Genomic DNA, 12,004 nt, shown 5'->3' with positions numbered 1-12,004 from the left:
GCAAGACAGAGTTTCGGTAAACATGTTATGTCAGCTCACTCAATTATCAAGTATAAAATTCAATCAGAAGCAGTGATCGTATTGTTCCAGCTAACCCAATTCATCTTAACCCGAGTAATGGCCACATGGGGATTTCAATATAATGACTGTGGTATGGTAAACCACTGTGTTCTGATATTAGGGGTTGTACGGTAGAACCTGCACTACAGGTTCACCTGGGCCCCTGCATGCTAGCTCCGCCCAGGAGCCGGGTTATAAATATGCGTGGCCTCCATATAAATATGGGAGGCCACACATCTGCTACTAATAAAGTCTCAGTTAACTTTGTCTCCAGTCAAATTGATCGTGCCTCAATTTATTAGTATCAGATTCAGAAGATGGACCTTTGGATTAAACCAGATCGACTGCAGCTGGATCCACACGTAAGCGACGCCAGAAAGGACTTTCAGCACTGGCTAGTTTGTTTTGAAGTGTGTATCAACTCGGCGCCGACCCCTGTTCCAGAGGCTCAGAAGATTCAAATATTGCACTCCAGACTCAGCTCCAAAGTCTTCCCGCTGATCCAGGATGCGCCCAATTACGCTGATGCCATGACTCGACTCAAAGAAAACTATGAGCAGAAGACGAACACGCTCTTCGCCAGACACCGCTCGCAACGCGTACTCAACTACCTGGTGAGTCAATCGAGGACTTCTGGAGGGCCCTGATCCCACTAGTGCGGGACTGTGACTGCCAGGACGTTACAGCTAAGTAGCACTCAGATCTCCTTATGCGGGACGCTTTTGGAACTGGGATTGGGTCTGATGCTATCAGGCAGCGGCTCCGAGAAGGGGGCCACGCGCGACCTCACAGAGACTAAAACACTAGCGCTTTTCATGACGGTCGCCCTGCGCAATGTCCAGTTCTACGCACCCAACCGCGCGGCCCACTCCTCCTACGCTTCATGGGCCCCACAGGCAGCCGCCCCAGTGGGGGCACTACCCACCCAATACGCCTGCGCTACGTGCCAGCCAGTGATCTCCGAGGGGCCCCAATGCTATTTTTGCGGCCAGCAAAGACGCCCCCGCCAACGCTGCCCGGCCCGCGCTGCCCTTTGTCAGGCCTGCGGGAAGAAGGGCCACTACGCAGCGGTGTGCCAGGCCCGCTCAGCACAGACAACCCCCCCCCGGTCATGGACAATGGGTGCCGCTATCCTCCTCTCCTCTCCAGGCCATGTGTGAGCAATGGACTCCGCCATCTTCTCCCCCGCACAACACATGCGTTTCATGGACGCCGCCATCTTGCTCCACCCCCACACCGTGCGTTCCATGGGCCATTTTGGAATCCCCAGGACCTCCGGGCGCCGCCATCTTGTACACCCCACAGCACATGGATACCAACGGCGTTTCAGGACACCAACTCAACAGCTGCCTCACTACCCGACGATCAAGCACAGCTCGCACCCATGGCAATCGACCAGTCCCGAATGCATACGCTGACCAATGCATCCACCAGCGTGAAAGTCAACGACCATGTGACCTCCTGCCTGCTGGACTCCGGGAGCACTGAGAGCTTTGTACACTCGAATACGGTAAGGCGCTGCTCCCTTAAGGTACACCCTACCAATCAAAGTATTTCCCTGGCCTCCGGATCCTATCGCGTAGCGATCCGGAGGTACTGCACGGTCACGCTCACAGTCCAAGGCGTAGAGTTCCACGGTTTTCGCCTCTACGTACTCCCTAACCTCTGTGCTGCACTTATCCTTGGCCTGGACTTTCAGTGCAACCTCCAGAGCCTGACCCTTAAAATTCGACGGACCCTTAACCACCCCTCACTGTGTGCGGCCTCGCGACCCTAAAGGTCGATCCTCCTTCCCTCTTTGCCAATCTAACTCCAGATTGCAAACCCGTCGTCACCAGGAACAGACGGCACAGCACCCAGGATAAGGCCTTCATCAGGTCCGAGGTCCAGCGGTTGCTTCGGGAGGGAGTCATCGAGGCCAGCAACAGCCCCTGGTGAGCTCAAGTGGTAGTGGCTAAGTCTGGGGAGAAAAAACGAATGGTCGTGGACTACAGCCAGACCATCAACAGGTACACGCAGCTCGACGTGTACCCCTCCCACACATATCTGACATAGAACATACAGTGCAGAAGGAGGCCATGGTTAACCAGATTGCACAGTACCGGGTCTTCTCAATGGTGGACCTGAGGTCCGCTTACCACGAGCTCCCCATCCGTAAATCGGACCGGCCATACACTGCCTTCGAGGCAGACGGCCGGCTATATCACTTCCTTAGGGTCCCCTTCGGCATCACCAATGGGGTTTTGGTCTTCCAAAGGGAGATGGACCGAATGGTCGACCGGAACGGCTTGTGGGCCACGTTTCCGTATCTAGACAATGTGACCATCCGCGGCCATGATCAGCAGGACCACGACGCCAACCTCGCTAGATTTCTCCGCACCGCCACTCTCCTCAACCTCACGTATAACGAGGAGAAGTGTGTGTTCCGTACAAACCGCTTAGCCATCCTCGGCTACGTAATCCAGAACGGAGTTCTGGGGCCCGATCCCGACCCCGACCGCATGCGCCCCCTCATGGAGCTCCCCCTCCCCCACTGCCCCAAGGCCCTCAAACGCTGCCTGGGGTTCTTCTTGTATTACGCACAGTGGGTCTCAAACTCTGCGGACAGGGCCCGCCCACCGTACAATCCACTCATTTCCCCCTGATGGCTGAGGCCCAACAGGCTTTCGCCCGGATCAGAGCTGATATTGCCAAAGCTGGAATGCACGCTGTAGACGAAACGCTTCTGTTCCAAGTAGAAAGCGACGCATCGGACGCCGCCCTTGCCGCCACCCTCAACCAGGCAGGCAGGCCCGTGGCATTCTTTTCCCGCACCCTCCATGCCTCCGAAATTCGGCACTCATCCGTCGAAAAGGAGGCCCAGGCTATCGTTGAGGCTGTGCGACATTGGACGCATTACCTGGCCAGCAGGAGATTCATTCTCCTCACTGACCAACGGTCGGTAGGCTTCATGTTCAACAACACACAGCGGGGCTAGATCAAAAATGATAATCTTGTGGTGGAGAATCGAGCTCTCCACCTATAATTACGAGATTAAGTATCGCCCTGGCAAACTCAACGAGCCCCCAGATGCTCTATCGCGAGGTATATGTGCCAGCGCACAGGTAGACCGACTCCGGGTCCGGCACAACAGTCTTTGTCACCCAGGGGTCACTCGGTTGTACGACTTCATTAAGGCACAAAATTTGCCCTACTCCATTGAGGAAGTAAGGACAATCACCAAGGACTGCCATGTCTGTGCGGAGTGCAAGCCGCACTTCTACCGGCTGGACCGCTCGCACCTGGTGAAGTCCTCCCGCCCCTTTGAACGCCTCAGCGTGGATTTCAAAGGCCCCCTCCCCTCCTCCGATCGACATACATATTTCCTCAGTGTGATCGATAAATACTCCCGGTTTCCCTTCGCCATCCCATGACCTGACATGACGACTGCCACCATCATTAAAGTCCTTAATTCTATCTTCATTCTGTTCAGCTTCCCCGCCTACATCCACAGTGACAGGGGATCCTCATTCATGAGTGATGAGCTACGTCAGTTCCTGCTCAGCAAGGGTATCGCCTCCAGCAGAACGACGAGCTACAGCCCCCGGGGAAACGGACAGGTAGAAAGGGAGAATGGGAAGGTATGGGGGGGCTGTCTAGCTGGCCCTATGGTCCAGAAATCTCCCGGTCTCCCGCTGGCAAGAGGTCCTCCCTGATGCACTACATTCCATTCGCCCATTACTCTGCACTGCTACTAACAGTACACCGCATAAACGTCTTTTTGCCTTCCCCAGGAAGTCCACATCCGGGGTATCGCTCCCAACTTGGCTCACAGCTCCGGGAACCGTGCTTCACCGTAAACATGTGCGGCTCTACAAGGCAGATCCGTTGGTGGAAACGGTGCACCTGCTCCACGCAAACCCACAGTACGCCTACGTGGCGTTCCCCGACGGCCGCCAGGATACCATCTCCCTCAGGGACCTGGCACCAGCAGGTTCCACCCCTGTCGCCACCCTCCCCTCCCCCACCGCCCCCATCACCCCCCCCCAGGACAGTCCGTCCTCCCCCTGCCCACTCCCGTTGATGAAGAGGATTTCGGCACGCTCCCGGAGTCAACTTCGACCACGACAGCACCAACATCGCCGGCTCCACTTTGTCGATCCCAAAGGATCATCAAGGCGCCGGACCGGCTGAACCTCTGACCGGCCAGCCGGATGACCAGAGACATTTTTTTTACTACTCTGTAAATATTAAAGATTGCGAATTGTATATAGCTATCCACCACCCCCGCCGGACTCCATTTTAACAGGGGCTGAATGTGGTAAACCACTGTGTTCTGATATTAGGGGTTGTATGATAAAACCTGCACTACAGGTTTACCTGGGGCCCTGCATGCTAGCCCCACCCAGGAGCCGGGTTATAAATATCCGTGGCCTCCAGCTCGCAGCCATTTCATCAGCTGCTGTGGGAGGCCACACACCTGATACTAATAAAGCCTCAGTTTGAATTCAACTTCGTCTCCACTCAAATTGATCGTGCCTCAATGACTTAAACTATTAAGCTTCAGTTCCCCCCCTACCTTTTGAGTAGTGCACCAGCAAAGGTTTACAGGGATCCTGCTGGACCTTCCCACGTTTCCCATTAGAAAATAGTCTGCCCTCTTTTGATCCATATTAATTGGTAGAGTTACCCAGTTACTAACTTGATAAGAGTTTTTCGAGGCGGTCACAAAGATGATTGATGCAGGTAGGGCAGTAGATGTTGTCTATATGGACTTCAGTAAGGCCTTTGACAAGGTCCCTCATGGCAGACTGGTACAAAAGGTGAAGTCACACGGGATCAGGGATGAGCTGGCAAGATGGATACAGAACTGGCTAGGTCATAGAAGGCAGAGAGTAGCAATGGAAGGGTGCTTTTCTGATTGGAGGGCTGTGACTAGTGGTGTTCCACAGGGATCAGTGCTGGGACGTTTGCTGTTCGTAGTATATATAAATAATTTGGAGGAAAATGTAACTGGTCTGATTAGTAAGTTTGCAGACGACAAAGGTTGGTGGAATTGCGGATAGCGATGAGGACTGTCAGAGGATACAGTAGGATTTTGATTGTTTGGAGACTTGGGCGGAGAGATGGCAGATGGAGTTTAATCTGGACAAATGTGAGGTAATTCATTTTGGAAGGTTTAATCCAGGTAGGGTATATACAGTGAATGGTGGAATCCTCAAGAGTATTGACAGTCAGAGAGATCTAGGTGTACAGGTCCACAGGTCACTGAAAGGGGCAACACAGGTGGAGAAGGTAGTCAAGAAGGCTTACGGCATGCTTGCCTTCATTGACCGGAGCATTGAGTATAAAACTTGGCAAGTCATGTTGCAGCTGTATTGAACCTTAGTTAGGCCACACTTGGAGTATAGTGTTCAATTGTGGTCGCCACACTACCAGAAGGATGTGGAGGCTTTGGCGAGGGTGCAGAAGAGATTTACCAGGATGTTGCCTAGAATGGAGAGCTGTAGCTATGAGGAGCGGTTGAATAAACTTGGTTTGTTCTCACTGGAACAACGGAGGTTGAGGGGTGACCTGATAGAGGTCTAAAAAATTATGAGGGGCATAGACAGAGTGGATAGTCAGAGACTTTTTCCCAGGTTGAGGGGTCAATTACTAGGGGGCATACGGTTAAGGTGTGAGGGGCAATGTTTAGAGGAGATGTACGAGGCAAGTTTTTTTTTTTTACACAGCGGTTAGTGGGTGCCTGGAATGCGCTGCCAGAGGACGTGGTGGAAGCAGGGACGATAATGACGTTTAAGGGGCATCTTGACAAATACATGAATAGGATGGGAATAGAGGGATACGGGCCACGGAAGTGTAGAAGATTTTAGTTCAGACGGGCAGCAGCTTGGTGAGCCGAAGGGCCTGTTCCTGTGCTGTACTTTTCTTTGTTCTTTGGTTGATTCTTGGCTGTTAAACACTTCCCAATAATTAGATTCCCCTAGAGAATGGTATGGGGGCAGTCGGGACCTGAGCATAAGCCCTGTATGTCAGTAGATATTTTGCCTAGTAGCTTGAAGGTATTGCAGAGGTACACAACACAATGTTAACAATTCCCCACTGCAGTCGTCTGTAGTCATAAGCGACAAACTATCAGCTCAATTTCCTCCATATCCATGTGAGCGGAATGTGTATACTGTACCACTCCTCGGGACTTAACCTCATGCCCACCTCGATAGATGCCATTTTTGTTCCTTGGGGCATCATTAACAAAAACATAAGGGTATGATTTACCTCACCCCAATCACCGGCATTGTGACCAATAATTGTTAGGTGGATTGGCCATGCCAAATTGCCTGTTAGTGTCCAGGTTATGCAGGTTAGGAAACAGGGATTCGGGGATTGAGTGGGGTCGACAGCAGAGTGGACATGGGTGGGGTGTTCTTTTGGAGGGTCGACATCGAATTGATGGGCAGAATGGCCTCCTTTTCCTGTTTACTGGTTTTCTCCGGACTTGGAGCTTCTGGAGTTCTGTAAGACAAGCGTAGTGTGTGTAAATACTTCGGTTTAATATCTGGTGTGTTAGTGTGTCTGTCCTTCTTGGGGCCAATTAAACCCTTATAATTGGTCACAGTATTGGGGCAGCACGGTAGCCTTGTGGATAGCACAATTGCTTCACAGCGCCAGGGTCCCAGGTTCGATTCTGGCTTGGGTCACTGTCTGTGCGGAGTCTGCACATCCTCCCCGTGTGTGCGTGGGTTTCCTCCGGGTGCTCCGGTTTCCTCCCACAGTCCAAAGATGTGCAGGTTAGGTGGATTGGCCATGATAAATTGCCCTTAGTGTCCAAAATTGCCCTTAGTGGTGGGTGGGGTTACTGGGTTATGGGGATAGGGTGGCGGTGTTGACCTTGGGTAGGGTGCTCTTTCCAAGAGCCGGTGCAGACTCGATGGGCCGAATGGCCTCCTTCTGCTCTGTAAATTCTATGTTCTAATTGTTAGGTGGATTGGCCATGCCAAATTGCCCGTTAGTGTCCAGGGTTATGCAGGTTAGGAAACAGGGTTTTGGGGATAGGGTGGGGTCGACAGGGGAGTGGACATGGGTGGGTGTTCTTTTGGAGGGTCGACATCGAATTGATGGGTAGAATGGCCTCCTTCTGTACTGTAGGAATTCTAAATTCTCGGAATTCTGGTGACAGGCCGAATCAAGCTCCAGCTACCAGGGTACAGTTGCCTGGACATTGTTCCAAATTTAATATCTTCACTGAATTACAGAATTGTTACAGCTTTGAAAGAGGCCATTTGTCCCACCATGTTTGCACTGACACTCCAAAGGAACGTCATCATATGTCATATGTGTTTTCATGTATAGAACAATCTAAGTGGACTGTACGCAGAACAATACTTTTCACTGCACCTCAGTAAACATTTTAAAAAAAAATTTAGAGTACCCAATGCATTTTTTCCAATTAAGGGGCAATTTAGTGTGGCCAATCCACCTACCCTGCACATCTTTGGGTTGTGGGGGCGAAACCCACGCAAACACAGGGAGAATGTGCAAACTCCACACAGACAGTGACCCAGAGCCGGGATCGAACCTGGGACCTCGGCGCCGTGAGGCAGCAGGGTTAACCCACTGCGCCACCGTGCTGCCCTCCACCTCGGTAAACATGACAATAAATCAAATCCAATCCAATCATGACTTCACTCCCCTTACCCCTACGCATTTCAAAAGTCATCGGCCACACTCTTGAATGCCTCCATTGAACCTGCCCCCACCATACTCCCAGGTGGTGCATTCCAGACCTGAACCAGCCGTTGTGTGAAGACGTTTAATTTTCTCTTATCACATTTGCTCTTTTTGCAATTCACTTCAAATCTTTGTCCACTTGGCCTTGGTTGTTTTAAAAGCGGGAACAGTTTCTCCCAATCGACTCTGTCCAGCCCCCTCATGATTTTGAACATCTCTATCGAATCTCCTCTTAGTCTACCTCTATCCAAGAAGAGCAGTCCCAACCTCTCCAATCTATCTAGGGTTTCTAATCCCTGGAACTATTCATGCAAACTGTACACCTGTTCTGCAATCTCTCCAATGAGCTCACATCCTTCCGATAGTGTAACGCCCATTACTATACATTAAACTCCAGCTGAGGTCTAAGTATAGGTTTGACATGACCTCCTTGCTCTATGTCCTTGTTAATGAAGCCCGCAATACTCATTGGACATCTTAATCAAATAAAGGGCCAAATTGCTCCTTTCTGTGGTGTGTCAGCCAATCGTAGGCCAAAGAGAGACAAGGCTGAGGCTGCTGTATTCACAATAGGAAGCACCAAGCAGTGTACTAACATGGTCTCACACATGCTCCCACTCCATTAACTGCACACAGTACTGCAGCGAGGAAAGGAATTTGGGACCAATTGTAGCATCACTCACAAATCTATCCTTGACAGGTTCATCTCTGTTGTTGGGTGCTGTGGTAGGGGGAGAGAGAGCAGTGGTATCTTTATTGAACTGTTAACTGCGCTCTGTTACTGTTTGGAGGCCGTGTGCTTGTCAGCTGCAACTCCTTCTTTCTATGGCCCTGATCTCGGAAGGGGCTCTCTATTGCTCTTCCACTATATTCTGGGCCAGTGTGACTTTCTGGTATATCGTCGCTTTGTCCTTAAACAGTTTTCCACTCATGTGAGTCTGCTCCTGGGAACGGCGGGCGGGGGAAAAGAGTGGTGGGTTGACTTGGATGCTGATAACTTCATTGTACTGTTGCCTGTTTACTGTTTCATGACATTGTTCTATTGCCTGGTTTGTCTCTTTTGTACAAAGGAATTGTTAATAAACTACAATAAACCTGACAGGTTCATTCACAATGCAAGCAGCATCTTGTCTTTTTTTCACACACCATCCCCATCCCATGCTTTTGCTCTTCTGGTCCAGCTGACGGCACGTGCCTTCACCCGCTTTCACAATCACAATCATCTGAGCCGTCATCTATTCAGATTGTTGGGCCTGCCCTTGCAGTCCCCTAATGATAAACCCTTGTCTCCTTCCCAAATCTAATTGGGAATAACCAGGTAATTACAGGCCAGTCAGTCCAACATCAAAGGGAAATTATTGGAAAACACCCGCGGAATGAATGTCCCGGGGAATTAGCACAACGCGCGGCGGTGGATATCCAACTCGCGAACAATGCCATCCGAGACCTCAAGAGGGTTGTGCTTGGACCCAATGGCACTGGTGGTTTGGAGGACGCGCAGGTGTGCGGTGGTATTCCGTCTGGGCAAACCCCTGCCCAGACAGAATTCCACATTGGCCCCAGGCCCCAAATCCTTCCTTGGCTGGTGCCCCACAATCCTAGCCGCCTCACGGAAATACCCTCCATGCCTTTTCGCACTGCGTGGAGGGGTTCCTATACGGGCGGCTGCTGCACACCCTTCACCTCCTTATTCTCGCCCATCGTCCGGATGCGCTATGGCGTGCCTTGTTGCAGTCCATCGGCAGAGATCCCCACTGGAGGTCCCTCTAAGGAGGAGTCCTCCCCTTCAATCTTGGGGACATGGGGTAGAGGGTGTTGCATGCACCAGTGCCGTACAATTACCGATTGCACTGGTTCATGGACTCCTAAGAAGCCTGCCATTTTTGCGGCCTTATGGAGTCCATGGACCATGTCTATGTTACATGTTGTAGGCTGCACTCCCTTTTTAGTTTTCTGACCAATCTTTTGCTGGAGTTCGGTTTGCACTTCAGCCCCACGCTCCTGATCTATGGGCATCCGGTGTGGAGAGGGGCAGAGAAGGTGGAGAATCTCCTTCTGATCCTGCTCCTAGGCCTGGCGAAGCATGCCATTTATAGGTCCAGGCAGCGGGTGATCAAGAGGGTTGTTTGACCAGACTGTCTGCCCCTCTTGCACAGCTACATTCACAGCCGGGTGTCCCTAGAAAGGGAGCATACGGTGTCCATGGGCACCATCGAGGCCTTTCTGCCCAGTGGGCACTGCAGGAGTTGGGTGCTTTATTGACCCCTTTAATTGCACTCGTCTTTGATATTTTTAAGTTTCTGTTGATCTTTGTTATGCTCGGGCAGTGCCCCGAACAGGAGCAGCCCTTTTTTGCTTTGTCCCCAAGTTTGTTCCCTTTCTTCTATTTTGTTGTTGTACCTCAAAAGAGTGGCAAGGATTAATCAAGCATAGGTTTGTCATTGGGAGCTATGTCTGACAAATTAGATTGAATATTTTGAGGAGATTAGGTCAGTGCCAGTTGATGTAGTCTACAAGAACTTCTGTAAGGCTTTAGACAAGGTCCTGCATGGGAGACAGATCAAGGTGGTAAGAACCCATGGGAATACAGGGAAATTTGAATCCAACATTGGCTTAATGGCAGGAGGCAGTGGTCAAGGCTTGTTTTTAAACCATTGGAAGGCAGTGGGTAACAATGATGTATTTTTAGGCTGGGTCCCTTGCTTTTTGTACTGTACATTAGTGATCAAGATGTGAGTGTGCCGGTTATGATTAGTACATTCAAAGACAACACAAAAATCAGTGGTAAATAGGGAGGAGGAAAGTCTTAAGATTACAGGGGGATACCAATGGGGTCAGATGGGACGAACAGTGGCAAATGGGATTGGTTCACTAGGACCAGTGGAATGCATGTCCATAGGCCCCTGAAGGCATCTGCACATTCTCCCTGTGTCTGCGTGAATTTCCTCTGGGCGCTCCGGTTTCCTCCCACAAGTACTGAAAGACATGCTGTTAAGTAATTTGAATTCTCCCTCTGTGTACCCGAAACGGTGCTGGAATGTGGTGACTAGGGGCTTTTCACAGTGACTTCATTGCAGTGTGAATGTAAGCCTACTTGTGAGAAGCAAGATTATTAATTTAGGTAAAGAACGGGGTATGGGATACTTGCCTTTATTACCTGAGGGATAGCGTACAAGAAGAGCAGGGAGGATATAGGTAGAGCTGTATACAAGGCTCATTAGGCAACAGAGTACGGTGTATTTCTGGTCACCCCACTATAGGATGGACGTGATTTCACTCAATCGGGCGTAGAGGAGATTCACCAGGATTTTGCCTGGTCTGGAGAATTACAGCTGGTTAGACTGGGCTTGGTCGGACAAGGTGGAGGGGAGACCCGATTGTGAGGTGTACAAAAGATGAACAGAGGGTGGTGGGAATCAGGAACTCACTGCCTGAAGGGATGGTGGAGGCAGGAACCCTCAACATTTAGAAGCGCACCTGAAACACCATAGCATAAAAGGCAACATCCCCAAGCTCCGGAAACTGAAAATGGGAGTGGCTAGGTGCTGGCCCCAACATTATGGGCCGAATGAGGAAGGTTACGCTGAGTGTGACAGTTGTTCGATTGAAATGGGAACTAACTAACCAACCAACGTTTAAAAACCAACGAGCGGAATTCTCCGTAGCCCGATGCCGAAATCGGAAACTGCGATCGGCGGAGGAGAATGGCTCCAGACGTCTGCCCCCTCCAATTTGGTCTTATCCGACCGTGCGCAGTCGCAATGCGGTTGGCGCGTCATCGGCTAGTGTTTCAGGCAGCCGGTCATCGGCCCTCACCGGTTGTGCCGATTTTCCGTCGTGAAACACCATGGACTCTCCATCGGCCTCAGACTCTCCTTGCAATATCCCACTAGATTCACCTGAATAAATTTCATTGGAAATTAATCATCGCTATTTGGCATCAATAAGTAAAACATGGAGCATAACTTCTGCAAATTAAATCTTTAGAACATCATAGACGCACCTGAGGTTTTTCCAGAGATTATCTGAGACAAGTTTTCAAACTCCATTAAATGAATTTCGGATTTGAACTCCCGTTTCCAGATTACTAACCCTGTGACATTCCGTTAAGCCACCATCTCTCATTCCTTAGGAGAGCGGAAATATCAACAGCAAAACTACCTGGTAGTAATGCAATTTGCAATTGTATAATTTAGGCAGAATTAATGTGGATGAAGGTACAAAAGTCGTCAATAGT

General features: G+C 50.6%; 1 protein-coding gene across 1 annotated transcript in view; it reads left to right on the top strand.

Moving 5' to 3' along the window:
- The window catches only part of LOC140387094 (uncharacterized), a 571,970-nt gene that overhangs the window by 444,901 nt on the left and 115,065 nt on the right, over positions 1 to 12,004 (top strand). The window lies entirely within an intron of this gene.

This window comes from Scyliorhinus torazame, chromosome 12 (assembly GCF_047496885.1).
Source record: "Scyliorhinus torazame isolate Kashiwa2021f chromosome 12, sScyTor2.1, whole genome shotgun sequence".
NCBI lineage: Eukaryota > Metazoa > Chordata > Chondrichthyes > Carcharhiniformes > Scyliorhinidae > Scyliorhinus > Scyliorhinus torazame.
Note: the sequence above shows the minus strand (reverse complement) of the source record. Positions and strands in the feature narration are given on the sequence as shown.